The sequence below is a fragment of the Cavia porcellus genome, unplaced genomic scaffold (assembly GCF_034190915.1).
Source record: "Cavia porcellus strain 051 isolate PalLab524CR breed Dunkin Hartley unplaced genomic scaffold, mCavPor4.1 scaffold_3, whole genome shotgun sequence".
In the NCBI taxonomy this organism is placed as follows: Eukaryota; Metazoa; Chordata; class Mammalia; order Rodentia; family Caviidae; genus Cavia; species Cavia porcellus.
This window is the reverse complement of record NW_026947486.1, coordinates 56922852-56943498: the sequence shown is the minus strand read 5'-3', so window position 1 is coordinate 56943498 and position 20647 is coordinate 56922852.

Below are 20647 nucleotides of genomic sequence, written 5' to 3'. Positions count from 1 at the left end.
CCTATTTAATATCTTCTTATTTTGAATTCCCATCAAACTGTTGTTTTTCTGTCTCCATTGCTTATATCATGTTGTATCTTACTGGATTTTATTATATGTGATAGTATAAACATAATTTTTATAGGCAAAGAGATAATGTAGAACCATTGTTCATTTTCTGTTACCTAGTTCTAAATGTCTTGTGATACTTTCGTCCTCTTGAATGGTTTCACACTCTCTTGTCATGTTTCATGCTTTAGTATGTGATGTTATATTCAAGTATTTCAAGGAAAGAAGCATTATTGTAACTACTATTAAGTCGGGTTATCTTGTGGTGAAATAATATGTTGCTTAAATTGTTCTGTTCTGACATGTATTGTTATGCTGTTATGTCCTCTTTTATCTCAATATCCCCCCTTTTTTAAAAAAATATTTTATTACTTTTTTTTAATTAGGGGAAATTTTTTTTAAAAAATTAGCAGGATATACTAAAGTAACTTTTTTAAAATTTCCTGTTAACTCAATTTGAAGCCCTGTATTGCTCTCACCATCTTGTTTTGACTGACTTTATTCTGTTTTGCTTGATATTATCAAATTTGAGGGTATAGGCAACTACCTTGAAGGCAATAAGATTCACTATGATGCCCATTCTGGTTTGACAACTATCTTCTTTTGAAGTTCTGTAATGTCTCCAATGATTAGGTTTTATTGGTTTTGTTCTGTACTGTTTTGTTCAATTTTATTATACCTGATGTTTTAGGCAATTCTTTTTAAGGTAGCAAGAGGCATTATGGTAACCATTGTTGATTACCTTGTTTTCTGTTTTTACATCATGTACTATGTCCATACTTTGCTTTGACTGACTGCTTTGTTTTGTCACATTTGGTTTTATTCACTTCAAAACAAAAGTAATAGGAACTGTGGGAACCCAAAATGTGTAAATGCTATAAAAAAGAGAGGAAAAGTAAGTGCTCTAAAAGACACATCTGCAAGTGTGTTTACATATGTAAGATAGATGACCATATTACTAAGTTTTTGTTGGATAACTGAACACAACTCTTTGCAATCTCACTGTTTGAATGTCCAATTTGCATGCTTAAGTTTGTAACTTGATCAACTATTTCTAAGATGGTAATATGTAATTTATTAACTAGTGATTTCTTACTGTTTATTTCTTTTTTTTTTTTGAAATTCTGTATTACTTGTACCCTTTTTCTGTTTTTTTTTCTTTAAATAAAAAACTGTACAGATAAAAAATAAAATTAAATGTAAAATCTCTACAGATTACAAAAATAGCCATATGCATCCTTTTACCCATGTCTCTTTGTCATATTATTTTTATAGGTCTTATACTGTAACTCTGAATTTTGCTATATGATCTTTTTTGGGTTATTAGTAGCCATGATATAAATAGAGTCTTTTGATTATTTTATAATTGGCTGTGTCCTCTCTTTTTTCTTCCATTTCCATTAGAACATAACTGGTGGAATGATCCTAAGTGTAAGGAACAAAAATCAAGCTGCTCAGATCACTTTGGATGGGTAGATATCCAGCAAACACCCAGACATGTGAGAGAAACAAACCAAAACAAACCAAACTGCTAGAAAATCATCCAAGGCCCATGAACAAGAAACACACGCTGTATAACATGAGTTAGATAACTATTATATCTTCCTGTCTCCACTTCACATAATTTGCAGTTTCTTCTGGAAAATTATCTACCTAGAAAAATTGCATGTTTCCTCTTACTACAAGAGCCTTCCCTTGTACTTTTTGGATCAATGAACAGAACTGTTTGCAGTATCATTGATGGAATGTTCACTTTACAAGCTTTAATTTTGTGACTTGAACAATTATTTCTAAGATGACAATATGTAATCCATTAACTAGTGATTTCCTACTGTTCATTTTTTTTTCTGTAAATCTGTATAACTTGTACCCTTTCACTGCTTTTTTTTTCTTTTCTCCTTAAATAAAATTAAAAATAAATAAATAAATAAATAAATAAAATAAAAAATACTTCTTTGGGAGATAATAAGGTAAGTCAGGTTTTACAAAATTTGGGATATTTAATCTATATTTTCTGGTATTTTTGTCCTCTTAGCAGGCATTTCCCTTCTAGTAACTCTTCTTAACACTGAAAGAAAACAATCTTTTACCCATAATTTGGAAGTGTGTCTCTGGGTCCAAGTGTGAAACTTTATATATTTTGGTAAATTTATTACATGCAGTAATTGTTTTCAAGCCTGTATACACTTTATTAATCATCTTTTATTTTTTAATACATGTATATGCATTAATGGAAAATAATTCCTATATATTTCATAATTTAGATAAGATTCAAAGTATACTTTTATTTTCCTTTGCTGTACAATGCAAGGTAGACTATGGAAAGTAAAAAATTTCCATAAGTCAAAGAGAACTGAAATGTAACTTATTTGCTGATTTGTTTACAGTTAATATTCTTTTCATAAAATTGCACTATTTGTATTTATTTCACTTAGTTTAGTAAGAGGGACAAAATATATTTCTGAGACTATTGTTAGCCATAATACACACACACACAAACACACACACACACACACACACACACACACACTCACACACACACACACACACACACACACAAATTATGGTATTACAAAATTAATTATTTTACAGAATATTTAAAAAACTCTCAAATCGTAGTAATGCTTTTGCCTAAGCAATCTTGCCCTTATCCAGAAGATGCCAAAATCTACTGCATGACAAGCTTTAGACAAATCAATATTATGTCGAATTAACTATTTCTAACAATCTGAGGCCACCATAAGCTTATTTTAGTACAATATTACTTTGCAAATTTTAAACCCCATTGTTAATGTGCTTTTATGAACATGAATATACTTTTTCTTTCCATATCCACTTTGTTTTTTCCATCTGGAAAATATTAATTCCTGTAAGCCTATTTAATGTGTTTAATAAACTATGGACTATGATAGCAATTCAACTTCTTTATTTCATCAAATAACAAGGATATATTATTTTTGATTGAGAGATAGCTTTTTTTTTTACAATTTGGATCACCATTATGCATGGTTACACTACTCTAATCTTCTAAATCAATTAAAAAATCTCTAATCAGACAAACAAGGGAATCAAAGGTTTCATTTGCTTTCTTTTTCACTCACCCTATCAGACAGAAAAAAATCTTCTTTTAAAGGAATCAGGATGTATTGGTTTTTGTTTCCATATGCATTTAATAGAGATTGGGATAGTTCTAATTATTAAGGTATAAATTTTGACTGGCAATGAACTGTCACTTACATATTTTAAATCCACTAGGTCTATCAAAAGTGAAACACAATTATGGAGTGCTATTAAACACATTGTATATTTTCATAGTAAATCAGTACTTGGTTGCTCATCACAGATGTTTCTGTAATTACAATACTTCAGGAAAACCCAGTGTTCAATGGCCCTTTAGCACTTCCACCTGTCAAGTGTACTCTTCCATTATGACTATAGTGATATAAATTATAAAATGTGCAAAATGTTTAATTGATTTGGGTCTTATTGTTAATCTGATTCTGGTTATGTTTTTCTTATCATCTCATTCATTGCAAAAGCATGTTTGCATCCCTCCAGAAAATTAACATAGTTAATGATCTCTTTAGCAAGAAATACAGCTGATATAATCAAATAAACACCTTCAATTTGAAGAAAATATAATTTTATAAAGTTACAAATTTGCCTTTGAAGAGAAAAGAAGCAAGGCAGAAAGGCAACAGATTATTATATCACTACTGTTACATGACATACTATTTTAAACTCTATTGTAGTGATAGTTCATTGTAAAGTATTAGACGATTTTATAAATCATTCACAAAGATTTAGCACAAATGAGTAGAGAGATATAAGTGGCATAGTACTTATCAGTGTGGTATGGAATATTCATATGAATGAATACATGTTTCTGCTTTCTCAAAAACCATGCAAACTAGTTTGAAATGCGAAAGTAAACCCAGAAACAATTAGGAGAGCAAAAGATACCAAATCTTCACAAATAAGGTGAAACTGGAAGTGAGCATTTGAAAATATGAACAAGAATAACAAAAACATAATCTTTCAAAGTAGTGTCAATTATCAGTAGTAAAATGGAAACAGAAATAAGCGTGAAGATGTCCTTGAAAATTGCATCTTGAGATATGGAGAAATCAGTTGCCACTGTTCCTGCACTAAAAGATTAATTTTGTCATGATTATCATTATTATTTTTTATTTCTAAACATTTAAAAATTGTAATTTTTTTTTGTTTTTTTTGTGACTAATTAGAATTTTTTTAATATCAGATATAGGTTAAATATCTCATGGCTCATTTTATATGAGAAACCAAAATATAAATAATTTAAAGACCTGCATAAAAGATAGATGACAGGAAAGAGGAAAGCAGATTTTTTGGAAATGGGATGGGTATCTAGGAATAATGGAGATAAAAAAGAGCAGTGGGGAAAGGTAAGTAAAAAATGAAGTGAATACATATATGAATATATATATATATATATATATATATATATATATATGTAGTAATACATTATCTTTTATCAAAAATATTTTTAAATCATGTTTTAATTTCTGAAATTAATAATAATGTATTTTTTGTCTTTTTATTAGTAATCTAATTTAACTGCCAGAAATTAATATGAATAATAGCCACTCCAAAATTTTTGACAGATTCTTTATGGATTAATACATTTTCTTTGTGTGAATGCTCTGTGTGTTCTTAAAAAGAATATGTATAAATTCTACCTGTAGAATGCAGGATATACATACATAACATGTCCATTAAATAAGATGAATTAATGAGGTTGGTCTAATGATATAAAACGTTATTAAACTTTACTCCTTGATATTTTTATTATCATACAGTCTCTTTAATGTGAATTGAGAGAAGATCATTAAAATCTTTCACATACAAAACGTTTGACTTCTATATTTCTTTCTGCAATTCTGTCCAGTTTACCTTATATATTTATGATGATATTCTTGATGTTGATATAATCTAATTATTATCACAGAGTTGTTTGGCCTTCTCTACCCTTAGTAATATTTTCCTGTAAATGATAAATATAGACAAGCAAATCTTATTTAAGGTCACCATTTATCTGAGTTTTTGTTGTTGTTGTTGGGTTGTTTTCTTGTTACTGCGAACTGAACTCAGGATCTTGTGATTGAAAGGCAGGTACTTGTGCTGCTGAGCCATACCTCTGGCCCTTCTGATACGCATTTTTAATGCTTCTGCTATTGGATGGTGTAGTGGGCAGCAGTCCTTTTTGGGCTTTTTGTATACCATTCAAAGAACTGAACTAAACAACTGAAAGTGAAATTTTAACATTTATTTAAAGGTATAAATATGTTAAAGGAATAAAAATAATTTCTCAAGAACTAGAAGTGCTCTAAAGAGGTGTACCCTGCAAACAAAATGGGCCATTCAAAGAAAGAGGGGAATGGTGATGAAATCAATGGCAGCAACCTTTTATATCTTCTTTTAACAACTGATTCAGGCCTTAGGAATCTTTCTGCTCATTCATCCTGACTGTGATTTGACAGTTTTCCATGATTGACAGGCCTTGCTCTATTATCCGGCCTTTTTGCCAAACCCTAATCTCCTGCCTCACTTTTAAACTTTACATGTTTTTATGTATTAACATTATTATTTATAATTTTTGTTTAGATTTTTTAACCAGTCTGATAATCAACTTTTCTAATAGATGAATTTAATTCATAATATTTATAGTGACATACTGGCATATTTGTATTGAACTCATTTTCATAACCCTTGTGAAGCAGAACATGCAGGGAATTCCAAATAAGCCACTCAGAAACTAAGTAGGAGAAAGGGATTATTATTGCCAGCATCCCTTGGTGACTTGTGTCGATCCAAGAGCCCAGCACAAAGCCCTGTTTCTACTTTTATATTGTTTCTATCCTGTGAGTAATTTTCCACTGTAAATCCACACAAAGTAAAGCTATAGAAGCAAAGGCAATGATTAACAGAGATCAAGGAGGCAGGAACTTCATACAGGTCTTTCATACTCAACTATGCTCCATTGACATTTACCTAACAATTCAACCCATATATAGCTGGGGTCAAAACCATTAGTCTTTTCAAGGTGCTCAGCTACAAAGTAGCTTAACTATACAGTTAACCTATAGTTGTCCAGCTTGACCCTAGGAGATGATCTCCTCTCTCACATACATTTTGTTTTACTTTTAACTTTTAAGAGAAATAAAGTAAATCAATATAAAATCTTTAGTAATGTTACTACATTTTAACTTGAATTCCCTCCTCTTGACATTCAACTTTGTTTTTCAGTACTATAGCTCTCTTTACTTGATGTCATACATGAAATATTCATTTTTCATAAGTATTTCTGTTTATACATAGATGTGTTACTATTCTCTGTGCCCTTCAGTCACTTTTTCCTATTAAATATTATGATTGAATTTGTTTTTCCCCTGCCTGAGAGAAACTTTTAAAAGATTTTTTAATTAACAATCTTTTGGTGATAAACTTTCTTATTTTTATTTCAAAAGGATGTTTTTCACTCCTATTTTTTGTTTCATTAGTGTAGCGTTACGATACAGAACACTGAAGGTTGTTTTGGTAAATTGGGACATGAATCTAAAATATTTTGATGGTTTTTCAGTCCTTTCATATTCCTCTTCCTTTTCTTCCCTTTCCTTAACTCCGTCCCTGTCTCCAATAGTCTGAATTCTCCAATTGCCTGTATATTGTTCAATAATGTATTTATAGTTTAATTTTTCTCATGTAGGAGAAACCATGTGATGCTTAATTTTCTGTATGACTTATTTTACTGACCATTATGGTTGCAAATTCCATCCATTTTTTCTGCAAATGATAAGATTTCATTTTCCTCTAAGAAATAACTTCTGGGTACACAATTTTAAGCACAGAGTGATCTTCTCTCTATAATGTTAAGGTATTATCCCACTTTCTTCTGGATTGCATTGTTCTATATAGGTCTGCTATTATCTTAACCATCATTTCTTGCAAGTGACTGATCTTCCTCTGGATTTTTATAAAATTTTGTATTCTAAATGTTCTTTAGGTGCACAGAAATGTATATAACTATGGATTTAAATAAATGATGGGTGGTGTCAATTGGACTTCTGCCTATGAATTTATTTATTCAATAAATTCTAGAATACCATTCAAGATCTCATTACATATAGTGATTATCTATTATCTATATTGTCTCTTTACGGTATACTATAGTATGACATTTAATCCTAACTTGTCAACTTAATTGGATGAAAAATGCTTATATTACCAAAGCACACACCTGAGTGTGTCTGGCCATGGAGTTGTGGCCTAGGTACTATATGTAGTCCTTAGCACAGTACTGTCTGGTAATTTTTCCCATGATGGTCTTCCTAACCACCACAAGCTTTGTTCTACTGTGCCTTCAGTGATGTCTCTGACTTGAAGCCAACTAATTACAAAATGAAATTGTAGGCAACTTAAACTTTTCTTTCCTTAAGTTGTGTGTGTCTGGTGTTGTGTGTACCAATGGAAAAGTTTAGTAATATATATATATATATATATATATATATATATATATATATTACACTTTCTGATTTATCATAGATAGATCTAAAATTAGTTCTTCTAGATTTTGGATGAAAATTCTCCAAAATGTTATATTTTTAGCCTTTTAATTTGGTGTTAAAACTCTATTATGCATTTGAAACATTTTCTAAAATCATATTTCATAATTTATGAAACATTATTAGTCAATTGATAGTCTTTTAACATTCTTTCATTTGCATGTAACCTTGAATATCATTAAACTATATATATAAATACTTATTTATAGTTATATATACATATATGTATATGTATGCATATATTTACAATGTCAGAAGTTTTGGGACCATGTAGTCTTTAATGCATTTCTCTTATATGACATAATGAATGAAAGATAAAAGCATATTAAAATTGTCCTACAAACATAAATTCTGAAGATAAAAAGTAGTAGTTATGCAAAAGTCACTGGAATTTTTTAAAAGTATAACTTGTTGGGAGCCGCGGCCGAGACCGGTCGCCTTACTTGGCGGATGTGAGGCCTGTAAGAAAGAACAAAGCCTGAGCTAGATTACCCCTCCCATCGAGTGAGCCAAGTTGGCACCTGCTTCCTGCCCCCTGATTGCCCTGGCGACTTAAACAACCTGCTCTGTAAGATAGTCTGCCTAGCAACAACTGATGTCAGCCAGTCAGCCCGCATCGCGCGCTTTGAACTGATTGGCCACTGTTACCCTATAAAAGTGAGTGCCTCTCCCGCTACGAGAGAGAAGCACGAGAGAGATAGAGAAAGTCCACCGGTGAGAAAGGGCTGGTGGCAGAGCAGAGGCCTCGCGGGGCCCACGCGGAGACAAATAAAGACAAGGTTGCACACCGTCAGAATCTGTCGTGTGTTTTTCCTGCCGGCCGGGAGCGACACCGACAATAACTGAGACTAAAACTGTAGGTGGGGAAAAGAGGAATCACATAATAAAAAATATATATATCCTAATATTTAAAAATGATAAAACTAAAATATTAGAGAAAATATTATATTAAAAGATATAGGTATGAGGCAGAAAAATTTACTGTAACAGGAGATCAAACAATATAATTTAAAATTTCAATATAAGTAATAGTATACAATAGTATATCAAACAGTATGGGCAAATTATACTGATCTGTAATACAAATCCACAAGAAGAAATCTTCTATCACCAACATAGTTTAAAATTTTTGTTGCATGATGATAATACACACACACACACACACACACACACACACACACACACACACCTTAGTATGTGTGGTCAAAAGTATGGTGAATTACAAACATTTTTCAACAAAATTATTACACTGAAAGAAATGTTGATTTTACTGTTCCTCAAAATACATCTCCTTCCTTTGAAGTCACTCATTCCTTGATTTCTCTTATTTTTTAAAGCAGTTCTGGAAGTCCAGTTTCATGAGCATATGAGTTGTGATGAAAGAAAATACAGCAAAAGCCACTGCTACATGTCATACAATGGAAAGGTAGGCTTCTCAAGAACATTAAAGTTTGACTTCATCCATTTTATTCACCATATCTGGCACTTTGTAACTTCTGGGTCCTTCTTAAAGTCAAAAACACGACGAGAGATAAATTTTTTGAATTGATTCAGGGTATCTAAGCAACTACAACAATGCAAATAAAGACATTAATGAAAGAGTATTTCCAAAACTGCTATAGAATATTGAAATACTGTTGGAATATTGTGTCTAAAGTGAGATGTTTTGAGCATTTTGAGGAGGATTAATAGAAACCTGTAACTTACTGTAATACATTTTTCAAAAATTTTAAGTACTGACTATATATTTTGATCAGATTGAGTAAACTAAATACTGAGAAAAATGAAAGGAAAAACACTGAAAGTAATATAATTAACTGTTCAAGACTTTTATATCCTGCTTTTGTTGTAAGATGGAATAAGTGTACAGAAAATCAATAATGAAATGGCAACTTTGACAAAACAAAACACAAAATGGATATGTCTATTAGGCATGGATGCATTCCTTGAAATATACTACATTTCAATACTGAATCATAAAACAGACACTGAACAAATTTTTAGTCAGTATTGAAATTAATCAGTGTTCATGCATCTTCGAATACATAAAAGTCCAAGACGCATAACTTTACTGTAGAATCCAACCAAACACATGGGATCAGGCCAAAATCTGTGGCTGATTCATGGTCCAGTGCTAGGATTATGGATGTGAGTGCTCCCCCACACTAAGGTGAATTCCCTATATACAGTACAAGGAACAGAAACAAATCTTCTCTCCACACTCCTCCCATTTTGCTGTTGCTGCTTTTGCTATCTTTCACCTCCACTGACTACTGTCCTCTGCCATATGCCATTCTGCCTTGGAGTCAGAGGATTTTGAGCCAAAACCTCCACAAACTATCAGCTAAATAACTCTTTTCTTCCTTAATTTGAGGCAGTTATGAGACAGGAGTATGTTGTCACAGCTATGAGACAAGAGTAACCAACACAAGTTGCAAAAGCCATGTACAATGAAGCCTATAACTCACTGATGACTATAACTTTAAAAGACACAAAAAATGCCAATGCATCCCATTTTCATACACTGCAGAATTTAATAACATTCAACTGTTCATATTTATGAAAGTTATATACAGATAATTTAATCCTCTTTAAAATGTAGTGGAATTTTTACATGAATATTAAAAGTATATTAAAACTTGAGTAGCCAAATAATCTTGATAAAGAACAAAACAGGTTTCTTGATAAAGAAGAGAGCATGTTTTCTGATTTCAATATATAATGCCTAAGTAACTAAAATATTTTGGTACAGGTCTAAACACAGATATGAGGCATGTAAACTAATGGAACAGAATAGCAAGTCAATTAACATGTATTAAGTCACCTCATCTTCAATAAGAGTGCCAAGAGTGCCAACAGAGAAAGTATAACTCTTCAGTAACTGTAGTTGAGAGAATTACATACAAAATATAAGGATGAAACTCAATCTTTACCTTATACTGTGCTTGCTCAAAAGTCAACTACACAGTGGAGTACTACTTTGTCATTAAGTAGTACATTAAACTTTAGGTATTCACAAGTAAAAGAACACAATTTGTGAATACAATATTAAATGAAATTAAACCCAGAAACAATATATACATATTTCATATATGATAAATCAGAAGATATTATATATATATATATATATATATATATATATTATACATTATTATATAAAGTATAATATACCTTGATGAACTTAATTTGTTCCATGTTTTTGGAAAAGATGACCACATTGGTGTTTCTGCAGGAAAGATGATCATAGTCAAGTTAGTTACTCAATGTGAAGTTGGTGAATGAAAGCAAAATTTGGTTGAGCACTTTTGTTTGAGAACCAAATTGTTTGTGAACAGAAACATTTTGAATATATATATATATATATATATATATATATATATATATGTCAGTGTTTTGCTATAGGACATATAACAAAAGTTATACAATTGAGTAAGAAATTACAAGATTGACTTACGATGTTCAGCCACAGAGTTAGATGAAGAAGTGTACAGAGGGTGTCTGCACATTGGAGGCTGAAGTTTTTAGTCTGAGGTCTAGAGTTCACTGGAGTGTTCAATGCAAGTCCATATCAGGACTTAGGAATATGATAGAAAGCAGAAGAGTGTATGTGGAAATGCTGAAGAATACACATAGGAAGGCTGAAAGATCTGAGACAGAAACCAAAAGTCTGCACTAGAAGCCAGAAGATGAAGTCCAATCTGAAGGCAAAGACTAGCACTCCTTTGAAGAACAGAAACAAGTCCATCCTTCCTCATTTACCCTTTATACCATCCAGGTGACAAGCCATCCTAGGGTTGATCCTGTACACACTGGGGTATAGAACTGATGAGTAGATTTAGTTGAATTTCTAACCATCTCCAGTTGACACAATCAATCAAATATACACAAATTAAGAGGAAAGTGGAAGGCAGGTACATAGTAAGTATGGAAAAGTTCCAGTAATCCGTCAAATTGCATACCTTTTTTTTTCAAAATATTTTAATATATACTGATATATTTCATTTATATTACTACTGTCTCTTAGTTCATCAAAAGTTTTGAGCTATTGTCTGTTTGGTTCTTGTTTGTAAGACAATCTTTTTGTCTGTGTCTTGCACTTTTTTATTTTTCAAGAGGGCAAAATTAAACAGAACAAAACAGATAACAATGCAAGAGATGCAGATTTCAAAGCAAGATAACCAGAGAGCTTCACAGTCTATCATATTGTCTCTTGTTTCTTTTAACATGTGGAGACAGTCAAAAGTATTTTTTTTAAAAAAATTTTGTTGTAAAGAGGGTAAAATTAAAAAAGAACAAAATAGATCATAAGAAAACAATGTAAGAGACACAGATTTCAAAGCAAGACAACTGGAGATCTTCACTGTCTATTGTATTGTCTCTTGTTTTCTTCCAAATAGTGGTCCATATTTTCATATACAATGAACACATATAAAGCAAGGTAGTATAGATTCAGAACACAATGATGAAGGCATTATATGTCTTCAAGACCAGACAATAAGTAAATCAACAATATCTGCCATAATGTCTTCAACATAGCTGTCCATAGTTTCATGTACATTGAAATTAAACAAAACAAAACAGACTAAAATCACTCTGAACAAAAAAAAAAAAATAGTAGTATTTCTGGATTTCACATCACGACACTACAGAATCAGCACTGGGCACCTTTGGTGTTGTGTCTTGCACTTTGAGTGACTACTTTGAAGTCAATAACACATAGTATGTTCTTATTCTGTTAGTATTTTGCTATGAAATTTTGCTCTATTTATTTCATAAAATGAAAAACTCAACCATAAAATGGTCAAAGCATTAAAAATTCACATTATATGCATATTTGAAAATATCACAGTGAAATTCACTTTAGTATATAGTATATACTATATTCTATATATAGTATATAGAACTATTATAGTATAATATATACTATATTCTGTATATAATATATAGAACTAGAAGAAATTTAAAGGAAAAGTTTCACAGCATTAATATTTGCAGAGATTTTTTTAAAAAATATGAGCCCCAAAACACCAGCAACAAAAGCAAAAATTAGCAAGTGTAACTACATCCAACCAAAAATTTCTATATATTGAAGGAATCAGGAGTACAAAGTCAACCTGAGGCATGTAAGAAAATGTCTACCACCCATATAACAAAAAAGGATTTATATGAAATATCTAAAATATCTCATAAAATTCCATAGCAAAATTCCAATTAAAGATGTAAATAGAATGAAGGCATACATATGGCCAAACTTATAGGAAATAACATTGCAATTATTTTTCATAGGAAAATACAAACTAAAACCACAGTCATATATAAATTATTACTGTAGGATAAATGATATTAAAATAGCCAATATTTTTTCAGTATTGTAGAGAAATTCGAAATCTAAAATCCTTGAACAGGGTTGGTATGGGTGCAAAATTTTGTAATCTCTATGTAAACAGTATGACAATTCTTCAAAAATTAAAATAGAACTAATATATGATTTACCAATTACACTTCCAGGTATTTATTCAAAAGGTTCTCAAAGAGATAATAATACTTCATTGATTTAATACAGCAGTATTCACAAAAGCTAATTTGTAGAAACTCTATAAATGTCCATCAATGGATGAATGAATAAAGCATATGAAGTAAATGCATAGAGTGGAATATTATTCAGACTTTAAAAGTATCTCTTCCAATACACATCATCACGGATGAAATTTGAAGATACAGCACAAGAAGAAGCCAGTGACAAAAGGAGAAATTTTGCATTTTTTCACTTATATATCTAAGATGTTCAGACTCATAAATCAGAAAGCTAAGTGTTTGACAGTACACTGACACACACACACACACACACACACACACACACACACACACACACATATATATATATATATATATACTAACAGCACATGTCTTTTGCTTTCATGATCTCTTTGTAGGAATACTTGCCATTACTCTGGTCTTGTTTTTTTTTTTTCCCCAGGAGGTTCGTTTTATATGATATGATGTGTAGTTAAAAGTAACATAAAATACCTATAAAATAAACAATAAAATTGTTAATATATATTGTGTGTTTAGGAATAAATGTCAACTGTTTCACTTCAGTTGTGTACTTTTTTTTTACAAAATCAGGAGGATGATATCAGAAGTAAATTCCAATATGAACTACAATGAAAGTAACAGTGGAACTCTATGACAAAACTAATCTACGCTTCATTTGTCACGCATTACAACTGCATGTTTCATGCACCCTTCTTTCTTACACTGAGAACACATGGTTTTAACTTTGTTTTCCATTATGGTAAGCCTTTCTTGTTACCTCTCTTTTCTTCCTCTTTTTTGCAGGGCCTTCCAGCTATATTGTAGAATGTACACTTAGCAAGAAAATAAGATATCAATGAAATGATATCAAATATATGAGTGCTTAAAATGGCAACATTTTCATATCATCAGTTCACTTGCTTACAAAATCTAAAAGATAGCATCATAAATAAAAACCGATATGAACTACAATGTAAAAATAAATGCCTACCACAGAAATAATCTTTGGTTCAACTTTCACACCCAAGGTGATGTTCACACATGAGAACTTCATGTTCCATACGCAAGTATTGCTTACATTATTAGTACATATGTTTTGGTTTCCTGTAATTTTGTAGGGTTCAGTTGGCATTTTTTAATTTTTCTGTTGTCAAAGTACTTCTTTGTGATGTTGTACCTGCCTACTCAGCAGTTCACTAGTGTGCTCCATAGATTTTTTGCATAATTTCCTGTGTGAAACGTTCTGTTTTTCTTCTGCTGTAAGTGATCCTTTATCATGTCCAGTCCCAATCCTCTAAGGAAAGTTCTCTATGATATTTTGCACTTTTTATTTACTTTGTAAACTACCAAACTAAGTATGTTACATACATTAGGAGTGAAGAAAACACAATTGTTGGCCAATGCGTTGTTCTTCAATTGACATCCCTGTTGCTGCATAACTCATTAACTTTGCCTTTGGTTTTGTTGTAAAAAAATCTTAAAATCTCAGGCTTCAGTTTTTTCAAGGTTTTACTACAATTAGATACAAAGAAGTTGAGTCACTCTCTTCTTTACCTCCACTAAACTGAAAACTCACACTACTTTAATGTACTCTCTACAGCTGCAGAAGTTGACATTTTGTGAAATGTTCATCAATTGTCATATATTCAGATCATATGTAAATTCTCTGATCTTTTGAAAAAAAAAAAACCCTCAAACAATGAGCAGCCAGATTTTCCATTCTTTTTATTTCTTGGCAGGTGGTTTTGTCAACAAACCTAAAATAATTTTAAAAGAAAGCAAACGTTATCAGTATCATTGTTATTCTACTAATTTCATATCCACACGCAAATTTTTTCCCAAAATCTTTTACATTCTTGTGATTACCATGAGAAAGCCCTGCTAAGTAAAGCAAACTTAAAAATGCCTTCATTTCAGATAGTGAGGTGCCATGAACAAAGTCTTTAGTATGGCCACTGACACAGAGAATTTTCTAGTATATCACAATTTGAGTATTTAATAACATCTCATGTCATTTCTTCTGTTTTGGTTTCCAACATTGAATGGTAGTGCGAGTATCCTGTCCAATAAGGTTCACCCCTGCCAAGATTCTCACTATATTTTCAAATCTAGTTCTAACATTGGATCATTCCACTTGATTGCCTGATTATTTTGTAACATTTTGACTAGTCAAATGTGTGCTAACATTGGCTTTCTTCATCATCTTAGTCAGAGACGCCTTCATTTCTGTGACTGAATCAGTCAGTTCTTATTCCACTTCACTGTCACATGAACTTTGGCTTACATGACCAATGTCATCATGCACATATCACATGGTGATTCACATTTGAATTCCTCCAAAACTTTCAAATCTGGGTTTTCATGTGGCATTTCACTGACCTGGGTTACTTTTGCTATAGGCAGACAGGCTAGTCTCTTGAAGGAGCAGTTTAGAAAATCACATATCTTGCAACCTTGAAGGACACAGACAGCTCCAGTTCAGACCAGATCTCAAGACAGAAGACAAAACGAATGAAACCACACCCTAAGTATAAACACCAAAGATTGATATATTAAATAGATGTCCATCCATTATCTTGAGGAAGCCAAATGGAGACACTCACACAATCCCCTACAGGTAAAGGCCCTATTCTGTATTCATGTCCACTTCTATATGAATTGCTTTCCCATTTTCTCCCAATTTAATCCATTTTACTTGAACAAATTCACTCACAAACTTATTTATTGACCATAGTTCTGTTCCACCTCATGCCCATCTGCCTTGCAGATTCCCATTTTTCCCCACCTGGGACCCACCTCAGCTTGTGAATTTGCTTAGTGAAACTCCCTGGAAAAGTCAGGGTCCCTGGCAATGCACTTGGGATTCTTTCCATTTCTCTCTCAGACAGACTCTTTCTCTCAATAAATATATTCTGCTCTTAACCTCCGCCATTCCTAAGAGTCATTCATCAATTTAGAGAACACAAACTTATATTGCACATCTTGTAGGTTTGAAGTTTTTTTCCCGCTATCAATCACTTATAATAGAAAATTTTTTAAAACTTTAAAAAATCATAAATTAATTCATTTTGCTGCTTTGGAGCTTCTGTATACACCTTACTGTTTGTCAGCCAATTGAGTGAATCACAGATAGATTCCTGCTGTCACTTCATCCAGATACTGTGAGCTATACTCATATTCCATTATAGTAAAATTAATGTTTGCATAAAAGAAGAATGATATGGTTGTACGCCAGATAACAAAATTGCAAAAAATTAGAAAAGCATTATGGCATTATGTGGGTAATAATTTGAGTTTGACACTTCTGCACATTTGTCCATACCTTATATTTCCTCATATTGTAAGCAGCTTAAGCAGCTGAGTTAGATAGAAATACTATAGACAGTCAGACAGGACTATGCCCTCAAGGAAGCCAGTGAAGAAAACCAAATATTTTGCAATTATGGGGGAAAACAAACATTTCCCGCTGAGGGCCATATCTCAAGACCAAAAAATTAAAAAACGCAGCCACACCCTATGTATAAACATCAGAGATTGATGCTTTAAATTGGTATCCACCACCTTTATGAATCCAGAAGGAGCCACTATCTCAACCCCTTACAGACAAAGACCTTATTCTGTATTCATGCCACCTTGCTGTGTGACTTGCTTCCTTTTTTGCTTCCAGTAAAATCTATTTTTCCTTAGTAATTATAATCTTGTTAGTTGACCACAGTTCTGCCCCACCTCAAGCCCATCTGCCTTCCAAGTTCTCATTTTTGCCCACTTGAACCTGCCTCATCTCATAATTTGGCTCCATAAAAGTCCCTAGAAAAAGTGAGTCCGCAACCCACTCAGGACTCACTCTCTCTCTCTCTCTCTCTCTCTCTCTCTCTCTCTCTCCCCTTTCTCTCTTTCTCTCCCTCTGATAGGAGCTTTTTTTCTCGCAATAAATGTATTTCCTCTTAATCACTGTTGTTCCCAAAATTCATTCTTAACTTTTAGAGAACACAAACTTATAAAGGACATCTAGTAAGTTGGAAGTTTCTCTGCCCTATATTGCACATGCCAAGTGAGTAAACATAAAGATTACTTCTTGTATTCCCACATCCTGATGCCTACAATTATGCTAAAGTATAAATTCACAGTAGAAAAGTATGAGATGGGTTGTTGTAACCCAATGTGATGCCTTAATTGATAATTAAGTTCCATACGCTGATGCACTTGAAATTGAAACTTATTTTTATGCCTCTTTAAGCTATTGTAATTTCCTTACAATATACAGAGCATAGTCGTTATGAAATTTCATTTTATGATGAGATAGGTTTAAAACTGCTAAAATGAAAATTAACATTCAAAAATTATTTAAAAATATTTTTGCACAACAAAATTACCTTATATCTTTCTAAAACACAAATTGCTGGATTATACTCATTGTTTCTGTCTCCATTTATCTGAGGTAGTGATATAGGGAAGCAAAATTTCCAACCTAGCATATGTCCAGTACGAGCTCATGTTCTCTAAAATTGAAAAATGAATTTTAGGAACAGTGGAAGTTAAGAGCATAAATATTTATTGAAAGAAACAAAGTTTCCATCTGAGAGAGAGATATAGAAGGGGTCCCAAGTGGATTGCCAAAGATTCTGTATTTTATAGGGATTTTTGTACAGTAAAACCATGAGGAGATGCAGGTCTTAAGTGGGGAAAACTGGGAACTCACAAGGCAGATAAGCATGAGGTGTAACAGAACTACGGTCAACCAATAAGCTTAATTATTCAGGTAAAACTGAGAAAATCAGGAACAAATGGGGAAGTGAGTCACACAGCAAGTGAATATTATTTACATATCAGTAGTCTTCATATAGGGGGTGATGACTTCTGATTTCTCAAGATAATCCATACTTACTCCCTAAATTTTATACTTAAGGATGTGGTTGCATTTGTTTTATCTTCTGTTTTGAGCTCTTGCACACAGCAAGAGGTGTGTGTCTCCCCCAAGGTTACAAGAAATCTGGTCCTCTGTGACTGTTTCCTAAAGCGGTCTGACTATCTATAATATTTCTAACTATCTCATCTGCCTGTGACATTAGAACCTGAAAATTTGCATTTCTAACAACTTCTTTGCTGACACAAGCCTGGGTTTGAGATCCACTTGAATGGAACAAATATGCATATAAATATTGCAGATACAGTCTGAGAATTATTGGTGTTTTCATTAAAACTGCTGAGAAATTTTACCTCTAATTTAAGTGACTTTAAAAACTTTTTCTCTGATTAGTAATATTAGGCCCTTTCTATGACTTTTCATGTAAATAAATGAATTTAAAACAAATTTTAAAAGTATATTTCCATACTTACTTGATTTTATTCAAGTCAAGATTGGAAACACTGAAATTCTTGAAGAGGTGTTAAATTTTGTTACTAAGCTACATGCATCATAATGCAAAATTCTTAAACTGGGTAACTTTTAGTATTAAACCTTAGCTGTCATTGTTCTTTCTGATCTTTTCAAAATTAATTATTTACAAGATTCTGTTTTTATCATTGTTACAAGGTATTTTGAAAAAGAGTTGTACAATAAAGGCCTACATGAAGCATCATCCTGTCTGAAGTGTTTTTGTTTGCTTTATTATTTTTATTTTTAAAATAGAAATGCAATGAGTCAAATGAACTTTTCTAGAGTTTTTATGCTATTATAGAAATACTGTCACTGGAAATAGTTGGTTATTATGGGAATGCTTTCATACTGAATGTAATCAATCCTCTAAAGATCAAATACTCTAAGAATTCTTTCATAGACATTCATTGATGTCTGCATGGAGGTGGGAAAAGCATTTGTCATTGTTCTTTTGTATGGATTTATTATTGTCAAGGTACATTTCTTCAGCTTGTAGTTTTACAGATTTTCATTCATAGAATAAATATTAATATGGTTTTGGAAAGTCTGTGAGATATGAGAAACAGGGATAAAATAAACAGAAGAAACATGGGGAAAGGGAAAGATTTTTAAAAAGACAGTCTTAAAAGCTTTTTGGAGTTTGTCAGTTTATTTCTTCAAGAGATGTTGGCAACTGAACTATTAATAATGTGAAAATTAAAGGTAAGGCTCTTATTTACTGTCTATTAGTAAGACAAAATACCCTATCAATAGCCACATCTTTAAAAAAAGAGGTTTATTTTGGCTCACAAATAGAAACAACATGATGGAAAAATATGGCAGAGGACATTTGATCAGGAAAGTGTAGACAGGAAGCAGAGAGAAAAGTTGAGTCGGGGGGAAAAATATATACCTTTCAAGAACACAACCTCACTGACCCAACTCCAAACAGGCCCAAATTCCTAAATGCACATTCAGCTACTAACTCATTGGTGAATTAATTCACTGATGAGTATGGGTACTTAAGTGCCCTTTCAATACATGAGACTTTTGTAGGGACATTTTTGACTAAAATTATAGAAGTAAATATATCTAGTTACACTTTATTCATTTAATCTCAAAGAAAATATAAGATGAAATAGGACCTATTATAAATATATATATATATATATATATATAAATGTATGTAAATACATAATATATTAAATGTATTAATTTGGTGAAAGATGTAAGTGTCTTGTGACAGTTTGATTGTGCATAGATTATTTATAGTGGTTGTACTTAAAAAATTGTTCTGTGGAAGATTTTTTTGTTCCTATCTGAAAAATAATCATAAAAGTTATATATTTATGATGCAAATGTATTATTATTCTTAAACTTTATATATAATTATACATACATATAAATCTATAACTGTGTTTTTTACACTATGCTATTTTAAATATGTAATTTTCTCAACACAGACAGATCATTTTAAACACAGGAAGAGATTAAACTATCCATATTTGTTCTCTTCTAAAGCTAATACAGTTGTTGAATGTAAACATTTTAGCAGTGACATTGCTGATGAGAAATGGTTTGCCCTAAAATTAGTTTTAAGATTAATGGTAAAGAAGGCCTATGTGTTCATTGAGAAAATTTGTAATCTTCATAAATATGAGACTTACTACTGAAGTATGAAATTTTTCTAAGTATCTGGCAGAAGACAGTAAAACTAAAATTGCCTATATATTTTTCTAAAAAGTAAGGAGATCAAGGGAAGAGACAGGGTTGAGGGAGAAAAAAAGTAAAGGAAAAAAGAAACTGGGATATATTATACACATTTACCAACTCCACACAATGAATATAAACAGTATATACAGCAAACACGTATAGAAAGTGGAAGGGGTCAAAAAACTGGTGGAGAAGTGAAGGAGAAAAGGAAAAGGAGGTGAAACAAGAACTACGATATATGTGTATAAGATCGTCCCACAAGGAATGTAAACATTATGTACTACATATGTAGAAAAAACTAATATAATAAAAATATTATTATGGGCAACTGTAAAAGTTGCCCATATTTAGTGTTTTCTGTGTATGACATATAGCAAGCACCAATAAAAATTGT